Source organism: Somniosus microcephalus, chromosome 4, assembly GCF_052327205.1.
Source record: "Somniosus microcephalus isolate GS21.2 chromosome 4, FLI_Smic_1.0, whole genome shotgun sequence".
NCBI lineage: Eukaryota > Metazoa > Chordata > Chondrichthyes > Squaliformes > Somniosidae > Somniosus > Somniosus microcephalus.
In genome coordinates this window covers 131,028,048-131,040,524 of record NC_140990.1, presented here as the reverse complement: position 1 = coordinate 131,040,524, position 12,477 = coordinate 131,028,048, and the positions used below count along the sequence as shown (strand labels likewise).

The following is a 12,477-nucleotide window of genomic DNA, read 5'->3' as shown; positions in this document are numbered from 1 at the left end:
TGTCTCCTCTTATCACAGAGAAATCAAATATTCAATACACTGTACAATAGCAAATACTGCAGATGCTGGAAATCTGAAATAACGACAGAAAATGCTGGAAATACTCAGTAGGTCAGGCAGCATCAGTGGAGAGAGAAACAGTGTTAACATTTCAGGTCTCTGACCCTTCGTCAGAACTGGAGAAAGTTAGAGATGTAACAGACTTTAAGCAGGTGCAGAGGCAGGGGAAGGGGGAGGGGAGGAAAGAATAAAAGGGACGGTCTGTGATTGGGTGGAAGGTAGGAGTGATGAAATGTTACAAATGGGGATGGCAGAATCATCAACACCTGCTGCCTGAAAAAATAGGGGCAGAGGTTATAGTCTGAAACTGTTTAACTCAATGTTGAGTCCAGAAGGCTGTAATGTGTCTAAACAAAAGATGAGGTGCTGTTCCTTGAGCTTACGTTGAGCTTCTTTGGAACAATGTAATAGGCCGAGGATGGAGAGGTCAGAGTGGGAGTGGAGCAGAGAGTTACAGTGACAGGCGACCGGACGCTCGGGGCCACACTTATGGACTGAACAGAAATGTTCCGCAAAGTGGTCACCCAATCTGCGTTTGGTCTCCCTAGTGTAGAGGAGATCACATCGTGAGCAGCGAATACAGTACACTAAATTGCAAGAAATACATGTAAATCGCTGTTTCACCTGGAAGGAGTGTTTGGGACCCTGGACAGTGGGAAAGGAGGTAGTAAAAGGTCAGGTGTTGCATCTCCTGCACTTGCATGGGAAGGTACCGTGGGGAGGGGAGGGGCTGTTGGGGGTGATTGAGGAGTGGACCAGGGTGCTGCAGAGGGAGCGGTCCCTTCGGAATGCTGAAAGGGGAGGTGAGGAGAAGACGATTTTGGTGGTGGGATCACGCTGGAGGTGGCGGAAATGGCGGAGGATGATCCGTTGAATGTGGAGGCTGGTGGGGTGAAACTGAGGACAAGGGGAACACTATCATGGTTCTGGGAGGGAGGGGATGGGGTGAGAGCAGAAGTGCTGGAAATGGAACAGACACAGCTGAGGGCCATGTCAACCACGGTAGAGGGGAATCTTCAGTTGAGGAAAAAGGAAGACTTGTCGGAAGCACAAGTATGGAAGGTGGCATCGGCAGAACAAATGCGGCGGAGATGGAGAAACTGTGAGAATGGAATAGAGTCCTTACAGAAAATGGGGTGGGAGGAAGTGTATTCAGTTAGCTGTGGGCTTATAGCAGGTGTTTGTCGCTAGCCTATCCTCAGAAATGGAGACAGTGAAGTCGAGGAATGGAAGGGAAGAGTCGGAGATGGACCATGTGAAAGCAAGGGAAGGGTGGAAATTGGAAGCAAAGTGAATGAAATTTTCTAGTTCAGGGCGAGTTCCAGAAATGGCACCAATACAGTCATCAATGTACCAGAAATAGAGGTGAGGGAGGGGACCTGAGTAGGACTGGAACAAAGAATGTTCCACTTATCCCATGAAAAGGCAGGCATAGCTAGGGCTCATGCGGGTTCCCATAGCAACACCTTTAATTTGGAGGAAGTAAGTGGAGTCAAAGGAGAAGTTGTTCAATGTGAGAACAAGTTCAGCCAGGTGGAGGAGGGTGGTGGTGGATGGGAACTGGTTGGGCCTCTGTTCAAGGAAGAAGCGGAGCGCCCTCGGCCATCCTGGTGGGGGATGGAGGTGTAGAGGGATTGGACATCCATAGTGAAAAGGAGACGGTTGGGGGCCAGGAAAGCAGAAACTGCTAAAGTGGCGGAGGGCCATCGGAAGAGTTGCAAATGTAGGTGGGAAGAGACTGGACAAGGGGAGCAAAAAGAGTCGAGATAGGAAGAAATCAGTTCCATGGGGCAAGAACAGGCTGAAACAATGGGTCTACCAGGGCAGCCCGGTTTGTGGATCTCAGGAAGGAGGTAGAAGCAGGCTGTGCGGGGTTGGGCGACTATGAGGTTTGATGGCCATGGAGGGAAGATTTCCAGAGGAGATGAGATCAGTGACAGTCTTGGAAACAATAGTTTGATCTTTGGTAGTGTGGTCATGGTCCAGGGGGAGGTAGGAGGAGATGCCAGAGTTGGCGTTCAGCCTCCACACAGTAGAGGTCAATTCGCCAAACAACAACAGTGCCACCCTTGTCAGCAGGTTTAATGACAATGTTAGGGTTGGATCAGTGAGAACGGAATGCTGCAAGTTCAGAGGGAGGTAGGTTGGAGTGAGTGAGGGTAGCAGAGAAATTGAGACGGCCGATGTCACGCCAGCAGCTCGCAATGAAAAGATCTAGAGAGGGTAAGAGGCCAGAGGGAGGGGTCCAGGTAGAGCAGGAATTCTGAAAGTGAAAGGGTCTGCTGTGCAGGTGGAAGACTCCTGGCCAAAGAAGTGGGCAGGGAGACAAAGGCAATGGAAAAAGAGCTCAGCGTCATGCCGAGCTCGAAGTTCATTGAGGTGGGGGCGTAAAGGGATGAAGCTCAGGCCTTTGCTGAGGACTTATCGTTCAGCGTCAGAGAGGGGAAGGTCAGAGCAGATAGTGAAAACACGGCAGGGGGTGAGATTGGAAGAAGGGATGGTGTCAGAAGAAAGTGAAGGGGAAGAAGGTTCCGGAGGGGTGTTGGTGTCCAAGAGTTGTTGAAGCTTGCGATCCTTGACAGCTGAAAGGAAGAAAAAAAGTTTTTTATTGAAGCACCAGGTGAGGCAAAGGATGAAATGGAACTGTGGACCAGGACAGCTCTGAGATAGAGCGAACCGGTGCTGCTGAAGAGAGAGGTTGAGAGTGTTCATGTGGCAACGCATGGCGTTGAGCGTGGATCTCAGGATGCGGCGAGAGCAGTGGTTCAACATTGAGTTCAACAGTTTCAGACTATAACCTCGGCCCCTATTTTTTCAGGCAGCAGGTGTTGATGATTCTGCCATCCCCAGTTGCAACATTGAACCACTCCTGCCTTCCACCCAATCACAGACCGTCCCTTTTATTCTCTCCTCCCCTCCCCCTTCCCCTGCCTCTGCACCTGCTTAAAATCTGTTACATCTCTAACTTTCTCCAGTTCTAACGAAGGGTCACAGACCTGAAACGTTCACTCTGTTTCTCTCTCCACGGATGCTGCCTGACCTGCTGAGTATTTCCAGCATTTTCTGTTGTTATTGAATGCACTGTGTTTGAAACAAAGTTGATTTATTCAATATTTATACAGAATATTAATCTCCAGCCCAAGTATAGGGGTCATTAAGATCAGCAGAAACACACTCTAACTACCAGAATGAACATGGTCCAGCATGATCCCACCACCAAACACATCTTCCCCTCACCTCCCCTTTCAGCATTCCGAATGGACCGCCCCCTCTGCGACACCCTGGACCACTCCTCAATCACCCCCAACAGGCCTGCTCCTTCACCTGGCACCTTCCCGTGCAAGCGCAGGAGGTGCAACACATGCCCTTTTACCTCCTCCCTTCCCACTGTCCAGGGCCCCAAACACCCCTTCCAGGTGAAACAGCGATTTACTTGTACTTCTTGCAATTTAATATACTGTATTCGCTGCTCACAATGCGGTCTCATCTACATTGGGGAGACCAAACGCAGATTGGGCGACCGCTTTGTGGAACACCTCCGTTCAGTCCGTACGGGGGACCCTGAGCTTCCGGTCGCCTGTCACTTTAATTCACCGCTTCACTCCCACTCTGATCTCTCTGTCCTCGGGCTATTGCATTGTTCCAATGGAGCTCAATGTAAGCTCGAGGAACAGCACCTCATCTTTCGATTGGGCACTTTGCAGCCTGCTGGACTCAACATTGAGTTCAACAATTTCAGATAATTATCCCTGCCCCCATTATTCATGGTGTGGAGATGCCGGAGTTGGACTGGGGTGGGCAAATGTAAAAAGTCACACAACACCAGGTTATAGTCCAACAGCTTTATTTGAAATCACAAGCTTTCGGAGCGCTGCTCCTTCTTCAGGTGAAGTGGAGAAATGCATAAAGACACAGCTTATATAGTCAGAGAATCATGTCAGATGTTTACAGGTAACCTTTCCAACTGCCATTAATCACACCTCGGCAGAGAGATAATCACAGCAGTCAAAGGTGTGAATGGTGTCCAAACAGGTCAGTCAGGGAAACATTACATCAAAGAACAATGAGGTGGGGTCACAAGGGGTCAAATATTGCAGATGCTGGGGTCTGTATGAAAAACAAAAAAAGACAAAAAACATTTATTTATTTTTTTGGCTGGAAATCACAGCAGGTCCGGCCGCATCATACCCATTATTCATGCAGTATGAATTTTGCCATTCCCATTTGCAACATTTTATCTTTCCTGCCTCTTACAAAAGTACAGGATGTTCTTTCTACTTCTTTCTCCCCTCCTAACCGCCCCCCTGTCTCTGCACCTGCTTAATATCTGTTACATCTCCAGCTTTTTCCAGTTCTGATGAAGAGTCCCAGACCTGAAACGTTAACTCTGTTTCTCTCTCCACGGATGCTGCCTGGCCTGCTGAGTACTTCCAGCATTTTCTGCTGTTATTTCAGATTTCCAGCATCCGCAGTATTTTGTAATTATATGGTTCAGTGCTCAATGCAATCCCAGTTCTATTTACGAATGCGGCCTTTAAATGGCGGGGAATTTACCCAGCATTCCCCGTGGGAGAGAATGTGCCGTACCCAGACTACAGGAGCCCAGTGCGCAGGCGCGGGACCGTCTGGGTTATGAGCATGCGCGGTGCGTCCAATCGCGGAAGTCGGTGGATGCGTAAGAAGGAGGCTGTGGACCAGGTGCTGATAAATTGGTGAGAAGCGGGCGGAGGGCCCGGAGTATTTGACCGGCAACCGGGCGGGGAGGCTTTATTCGTAACTGGCGCAGGCCGCAAGCCCTGAATAATAACCGGATGGTCCCGAGTTTGCAGCTTCGGGGCTTCTCCCTGTCACTGGCCCAGGCTAACGGCCGCCATCTTGATTCAGTGAGTAGCAAAGCGCATGCGCAGACATTTTGGTCGGAACAAAGAGTGGGCGGGGCTTCAGTGTCTGTTCCCAACCGGGTCCTAGTGCCCGGGAGAGTGAATCATTAACTCAGTTATTTGATTCAGACTCTCCACACTTCGGTTTTCTCACCATCTCTCCTGAAGCTGCTGGTAAAAGCAGAACATACAGTTAACATCCCACACAATTGTAACAGAAGAGCCCCAGAGCTGGAATCACCATATAACAACAGAAAATGCTGGAAAAACTCAGCAGGCCAGGCAACATCCGTGGAGAGAAAATAGAGTCAACGTTTCGGGTCTAACCCTTTTTCAAAACTGGAAAGGAAATGAAATAGATTGAAAGGCAGGGCTGAGAGAGAACAAAAGAAGTGAGGAGACATTAAGAGGTAGTCAAAACGAGACGAGATGGTGATAGGACTAGTGGAGACAAAAGACGGCTCTAGCAGAATGAGAGATAGCTGCCATGTGGGAGAGAAAAAAAAGCGGGGGGGGAAAGGGCCAAAACAAAGATGTGGATAAAATATAAGCAAAAATGTAATGGGGGCCGAGGTTATGATCTGAAATTGTTGAACTCGATGTTGAGTCCGGAAGGCTGTAAAGTGCCGAATCGGAAGATGAGGTGCTGTTCCTTGAGTTTACATTGAGCTTCCGTGGAACAATGCAAGAGCCCGAGTACAGTGAGCTCTGAGTGGGAATGGGGCGGTGAATTAAAGTGACAGGTGTCCGGAAGCTCGGGGTCCCCCTTACGGACTGAACGGAGGTGTTCTGCAAAGCGGTCACCCAATCTGTGTTTGGTCTCCCCAATGTAGAGGAGACCACATTATGGAATCCCCATGTACAGTCCCATAGTTAGAATCCCCATGTACAGTCCCAGGCTTAGAATCTCCATGTACAGTCCCAGGCTTAGAATCTCCATGTACAGTCCCAGGGTCGCAATGCCCATGTACAGTCCCAGGGTCGGAATCCCCATGTACAGTCCCAGGGTCGGAATCCCCATGTACAGTCCCAGGGTCGGAATCCCCATGTACAGTCCCAGGGTCGGAATCCCCATGTACAGTCCCAGGGTCGGAATCCCCATGTACATTCCCAGGGTCGGAATCCCCATGTACAGTCCCAGGGTCGGAATCCCCATGTACAGTCCCAGGGTCGGAATCCCCATGTACAGTCCCAGGGTCGGAATCCCCATGTACAGTCCCAGGGTCGGAATCCCCATGTACAGTCCCAGGGTCGGAATCCCCATGTACAGTCCCAGGGTCGGAATCCCCATGTACAGTCCCAGGGTCGGAATCCCCATGTACAGTCCCAGGGTCGGAATCCCCATGTACAGTCCCAGGGTCGGAATCCCCATGTACAGTCCCAGGGTCGGAATCCCCATGTACAGTCCCAGGGTCGGAATCCCCATGTACAGTCCCAGGGTCGGAATCCCCATGTACAGTCCCAGGGTCGGAATCCCCATGTACAGTCCCAGGGTCGGAATCCCCATGTACAGTCCCAGGGTCGGAATCCCCATGTACAGTCCCAGGGTCGGAATCCCCATGTACAGTCCCAGGGTCGGAATCCCCATGTACAGTCCCAGGGTCGGAATCCCCATGTACAGTCCCAGGGTCGGAATCCCCATGTACAGTCCCAGGGTCGGAATCCCCATGTACAGTCCCAGGGTCGGAATCCCCATGTACAGTCCCAGGGTCGGAATCCCCATGTACAGTCCCAGGGTCGGAATCCCCATGTACAGTCCCAGGGTCGGAATCCCCATGTACAGTCCCAGGGTCGGAATCCCCATGTACAGTCCCAGGGTCGGAATCCCCATGTACAGTCCCAGGGTCGGAATCCCCATGTACAGTCCCAGGGTCGGAATCCCCATGTACAGTCCCAGGGTCGGAATCCCCATGTACAGTCCCAGGGTCGGAATCCCCATGTACAGTCCCAGGGTCGGAATCCCCATGTACAGTCCCAGGGTCGGAATCCCCATGTACAGTCCCAGGGTCGGAATCCCCATGTACAGTCCCAGGGTCGGAATCCCCATGTACAGTCCCAGGGTCGGAATCCCATGTACAGTCCCAGGGTTAGAATCCCCATTTATAGTCCCAGGGCTGGAACCCTCAACATCACCGAGTGAACCAGTTGGGTTTTTACGACAATCCGGCAGCTTTCATGGTCACTTTTTTCTATTGCCGGCCCCACAAATTCCCAGATTCATTCAGCTCAATTTCGCAACCTGCCTTTGTGTTTTTCTGGGTTCTCTCTCGCCCTCCCTTTTTCCTGTTTTAAATTCATTTTGCAGGGTGTTCGAAAGGGAGGATTTGCAGACTGGAAACTCAAACCAAACAACACTTCAAGATCTGACAGAGTCACTCGATTCATCAGGACCTTTGAGCATGGAAGCAGAAAGCACCGTTCAGAGCGAGGAGAAACCATACATGTGTTCTGTTTGTGTATGAGGCTTCAGCCGATCCTCTGGCCTGTCGAGACACAAGTGCAGTCACACCGGGGAGAGGCCGTTCACCTGCACTGTGTGTGGGAAGGGATTCACTCAGTCATGCAATCTGCAGCAGCACTGGCGAGTTCACACTGACGAGAGACCTTTTGAATGTCAGGACTGCGGGAAGTGCTATAAAAGTTCAACGGAACTGACACATCAGCAATGTGCTCACACTGACGAGAGACCGTTCAGGTGCTCTTACTGCTGGACTGGGTTCAGGTGATCATCTAACCTCACTGTACACCGGCGCACTCACACTGGGGAGAGGCCGTTCACCTGTTCCAAGTGTGGGAAGGGATTCACGTGTTCATCCTACCTGTTGATACACCAGCAAGTTCACACTGGGGAGAGGCCATTCACCCGCTCTGAGTGTGGGAAGGGATTCACTCAGTCATCGACCCTGCTGAGACACCAGGTGTCAAACTGCGATCTGTTCCTGACTGAAAGTGAAACGGCAGGGTTAAGTTTCCAGTCTAAAAATGACTGGTAATTATTCTATGAAGGTTTAATGTGTTCGTAGAATCAAGGAATGGTTACAGCACAGAATGTGGCCATTCAGCCCATTGATCCCGTGCCGGCTCTCTGCAAGAGCACTTCAGCTAGTCCCACTCCCCCGCCCTTCCCTCGTAGCCCTGCAAACTTTTGTCCTTCAGGTACTCATCCAATTCCCTTTTGAAAGCCACGATTGAATCTGCCTCCACCACCCTTTCAGGCAGTGCATTCCAGATCCTAACCACTCACTGCGTAAAAAGTTTTTCCCCATGTCACCTTTGGTTCATCTGCCAATCACCTTAAATCTGTGTCCTCTGGTTCTCGACCCTTCCGCCAATGGGAACAGTTTCTATCTACTGTGTCCAGACCCCTCATGATTTTGAACACCTCTATCAAATCTACTCTCAATCTTCTCTGCTCCAAGGAGAACAACCCCAGCTTCTCCAGTCTATCCACGTAACTGAAGTCCCTCATCCCTGGAACCATTCTTGTAAATCTTTTCCGCACCTTCTCTAAACCTTCACATCCTTCTTAAAGTGTGGTTCCCAGAATTGGACACAATATTGCAGTTGAGGCCGAACCAGTGTTTTATAAAGGTTCATCATAACTTCCTTGCTTTTGTTCTCTCTGCCTCTACTTATGAAGCCCAGGATCCCGTAAGCTTTTTTAACCACTTTCTCAACCTGCCCTGCCACCATCAACGATTTGTGCACATAAACCCCCAGGTCTCTCTGTTCATGCACCCCCTTTAGGATTCGACCCTTTAGTTTATTTTGCCTCTCCTTGTTCTTCCTACCAAAATGTATCACTTCGCATTTTTCTGCGTTAAATTTCATCTGCCACGTGGCCGCCCATTTCACCAGCCTGTCTCTGTCCTCTTGAAGTCTATGTCTATCCTCCTCACTGTTCATTATACTTCCAAGTTTTGTGTCATCTGCAAATTTTGAAATTGTGCTCTGTACACCCATGTCCAAGTCATTAATATATATCAAGAAAAGCAGTGGTCCTAGAACTGACCCCTGGGGAACACCACTGTATACCTTCCTCCAGTCCGAAAAACAACCGTTCACCACTACTCTCTGTTTCCTGTCACTTAGCCAATTTCGTATCCACGCTGCCACTGTTCCTTTTATTCCATGGGCTTCAACTTTGTTGGCAAGTCTATTATGTGGCACTTTATCAAACGTCTTTTGGAAATCCATGTACACCACATCAACCACATTACCCTCATCAACTGTTTCTGTTACCTCATCAAACAACTCAATCAAGTTAGTTAAACACAATTTGCCTTTGACAAATCTGTGCTGGCTTTCCTTAATTAATCCACACTTGTCCAAGTGACTGTTAATTTTGTCCCAGATTATTATTTCTAAAAGATTCCCCACCATCGAGGTTAAACTGACTGGCCTATAGTTGCTGGGTTTATCCTTAGACCCTTTTTTGAACAATGGTGTAACATTTGCAATTCTCCAGTCTTCTGGCACCACCCCTGTATCCAAGGAGGATTGGAAGATTGTGGCCAGTACCTCTGTAATTTTCACCTTTACCTTCTTCAGCATCCTGGGATGCATCCCATCTGGTCCTGGTGACTGAGCTACTTTAAGTACAGCCAGCCTTTCTAGTACCTGCTCTTTATCAATTTTTCTCCCATCCAGAATCTCAACTACCTCCTCTTTCACTGTGACTTTGGCAGCATCTTCTTCCTTGGTAAAGACAGATGCAAAGTACTCATTTAGTACCTCAGCCATGTCATCTGCCTCCATGCATAGGTCGTCTTCTGGTCCCTAATCGGACCCATCCCTCCTCTTACTACCAGTTTATTATTTATATGCTATAGAAGACTTTTGGATTCCCTTTTATGTTAGCAGCCAGTCCATTCTCATATTCTCTCTCTGCCCCTCTTATTTCCTTTTTCACTTCCCCTCTGAACGTTCTATATTCAGCCTGATTCTTGTATTCTCAACCTGACATCTGACATACTCCCCCTTTTTCTGTTTCATCTTACTCCCTATCTCCTTCACCACCCACGGAGCTCTGGCTTTGATTGCCCTACCTTTCCCCCTCGTGGGAATGTACCTCGACTGTACCCGAACCATCTCTTTAAAGGCAGCCCATTGTTCCAGTACAGTTTTGCCTGCCAATCTTTGATTCCAATTTACCCGGGCCAGATCTGTTCTCAACCCACTGAAATTGGCCCTCCTCCAATTCAGTATTTTTCCTCTAGATTGCTCCTTGTGCTTTTCCATAACTAATCTAAACCTTATGATACTATGATCACTGTTTCCTAAATGCTCCCCTACTGACACTTGCTCCACTTGACCCACCTCATTCTCCAGAACCAGATCCAGCAATGCCTTGTTCCTCATTGGGCCGGAAACGTACTGATCAAGAAAGTTCTCCTGAACACACTTCAGAAATTCTTCCCCCACTCTGCCCTTTACACTATTACTATCCCAGTCTATATTAGGATAGTTGAAGTCCCCCATTATCACTACTCTATAGTTCTTGCACCTCTCTGTAATTTCCCTGCAAATCTGCTCCTCTATATCCTTCCCACTAGTTGGTGGTCTATAGAATACACCTAGTAGTGTAATGGCACCTCTATTGTTTCTTAACTCTAACCAAATAGATTCTGTCCTTGACCCCTCCAGGACATCCTCTCTCTTATATCTTATAGAATCATAGTCATAACGGCAAAGAATGAGGTCATTCGGCCCATCGAGTCCGTGCCGGCTCTCTGTAGAGCAATCCAGTCAGTCCCATTCCCCACTCTATCCCCGTAACCGTGCAAGTTTATTTCCCTCAAGTGCCTATCCAGTCTTCCCTTGAAAACATTGAGTGTCTCCACTTCCACCACTGCCATCGGCAGCGAATTCCAGGTCCTCACCACTCGCTGCGTAAAAAAAAGTTTTTCCTCACATTCCCCGGTATCTCTTGCCCAAAACCTTCAATCTGCGTCCCCTAGTCCTTGTACCATCAACTAGTGGGAACAGCCTTTCCCCATCTAGCCTATCCAAACCCATCATAATCTTGTACACCTCTAACAAGTCACCCCTGAACCTCCTTTTACTCTAATGAAAACAAATCCAGCTTCTCCAACCTGTCCTTGTAACTAAAATCCCCCATCTCCAGAAACATTCTGGTAAATCTCCATTTCACCCTCTCAAGGGCCTTCACATCCTTCCTAAAGTGTGGTGACTAGAACTGGACGCAATACTCCAGTTGTGGCCTAACCAGCGCTTTATAAAGGTTCAGCATAACTTCTCAACTTTTGTACTCAATACCTCTATTTATGAAACCCAAGATCCCATATGCTTTGCTAACCACTCTCTCACTATGTTCTGCCACCTTCAGGGACCTATGCACATTAATTCCCAGGTCCCTCTGTCCCTGCACACTCTTTAAAACTGTGCCATTAAGTATATATTGCCTCTCCCTGTTTGATGTAGAATATTTATTCAACACTCGACACAAGTCTGTCAGGTACAAATCAAAAGCCTTTAATACACCGGTGGGGAGACAATCTTTTACTGGCGCACCAGCAGACTTCTCCGAAATTATACAGTAAGTGTTACATATTTATGCATTCAAAAGTCGTGGTAACCTCGTGCATATTCCGTTACACTGTTTTAATTGGCTTAAAGCCCGCGTGCACAGTTGCTGATTGGCTAATTCCCTATCTCGTGTCACACAATCTTTCGCCTATATTTTATTGTCACATGATCTTCATGATCTCACCTGTTGTTATATTTTGTAACCTTTAGTAAATCCACATGTCTGCATTTCTGTCTTGCTGTGTCCCGTGTGGTTTCACTTCCATAGTTTGTGGTTGGTGCTTCTGAGCTCACTTCATCTAATCTTGCAAAAGCATCAAGACCTTGTGGTCAACACGTCTGAACTGTCTCCGCTGATCTCTGTAAAGTGTGCAAGCTGCATTGTTAACCCCTTCATTCCTGAAGGGCGGCACTGCTCCACTTCACTGTTCCTTCTGCCAAAATTCCATCTGCCACTTGTCTGCCCATTCTGCTAGCCTTTCTATGTCCTGTTGCAGTCGATTGATATCATCACTGTTTGCCACACCCCCCAAGTTTGGTGTCATCGGCAAACTTAGAAATTCTACTCTGTATTCCAATATCCAGGTCATTTTTATATATATATCAAAAAAAGCAGTGGCCCCAGCTCTGAACCTTGGGCAACACCACTGTCTACCATCCTCCAGTCTGAAAAACAGCCATTTACCACAACTTGCTGTTTTCTGTCCTTAAGCCAATTCCTTATCCAAGTTGCCACTGACCCACCTATTCCATGAGCCTCAATTTTGTTAACCAGCCTTCTATGTGGTACTTTGTCAAATGCCTTCCTGAAATCCATGTAGACAACATCCATTGCATTCCCTTCATCAATCCTCCCTGTAACTTCATCAAAAAATTCAATTAGATTAGTCAAACACGATCTGCATTTTACAAATCCGTGTTGGCTCTCAATGAGCTTAAACCTCTCCAAGTGCCCGTTATATCCAGGAATATTTAGTACCTAATTCTG

The 12,477-nt window shown here is 48.3% G+C and overlaps 1 long non-coding RNA gene across 1 annotated transcript; it reads left to right on the top strand.

Annotated features, from left to right (window-relative positions):
- Positions 1-4,691: 4,691 nt before the first annotated feature.
- On the top strand, positions 4,692-11,717 carry LOC147119773 (uncharacterized). The gene is made up of 2 exons (XR_015078079.1): positions 4,692-4,943; positions 7,246-11,717. It is a non-coding gene; the product is annotated as an uncharacterized LOC147119773 (long non-coding RNA).
- Positions 11,718-12,477: the final 760 nt, after the last annotated feature.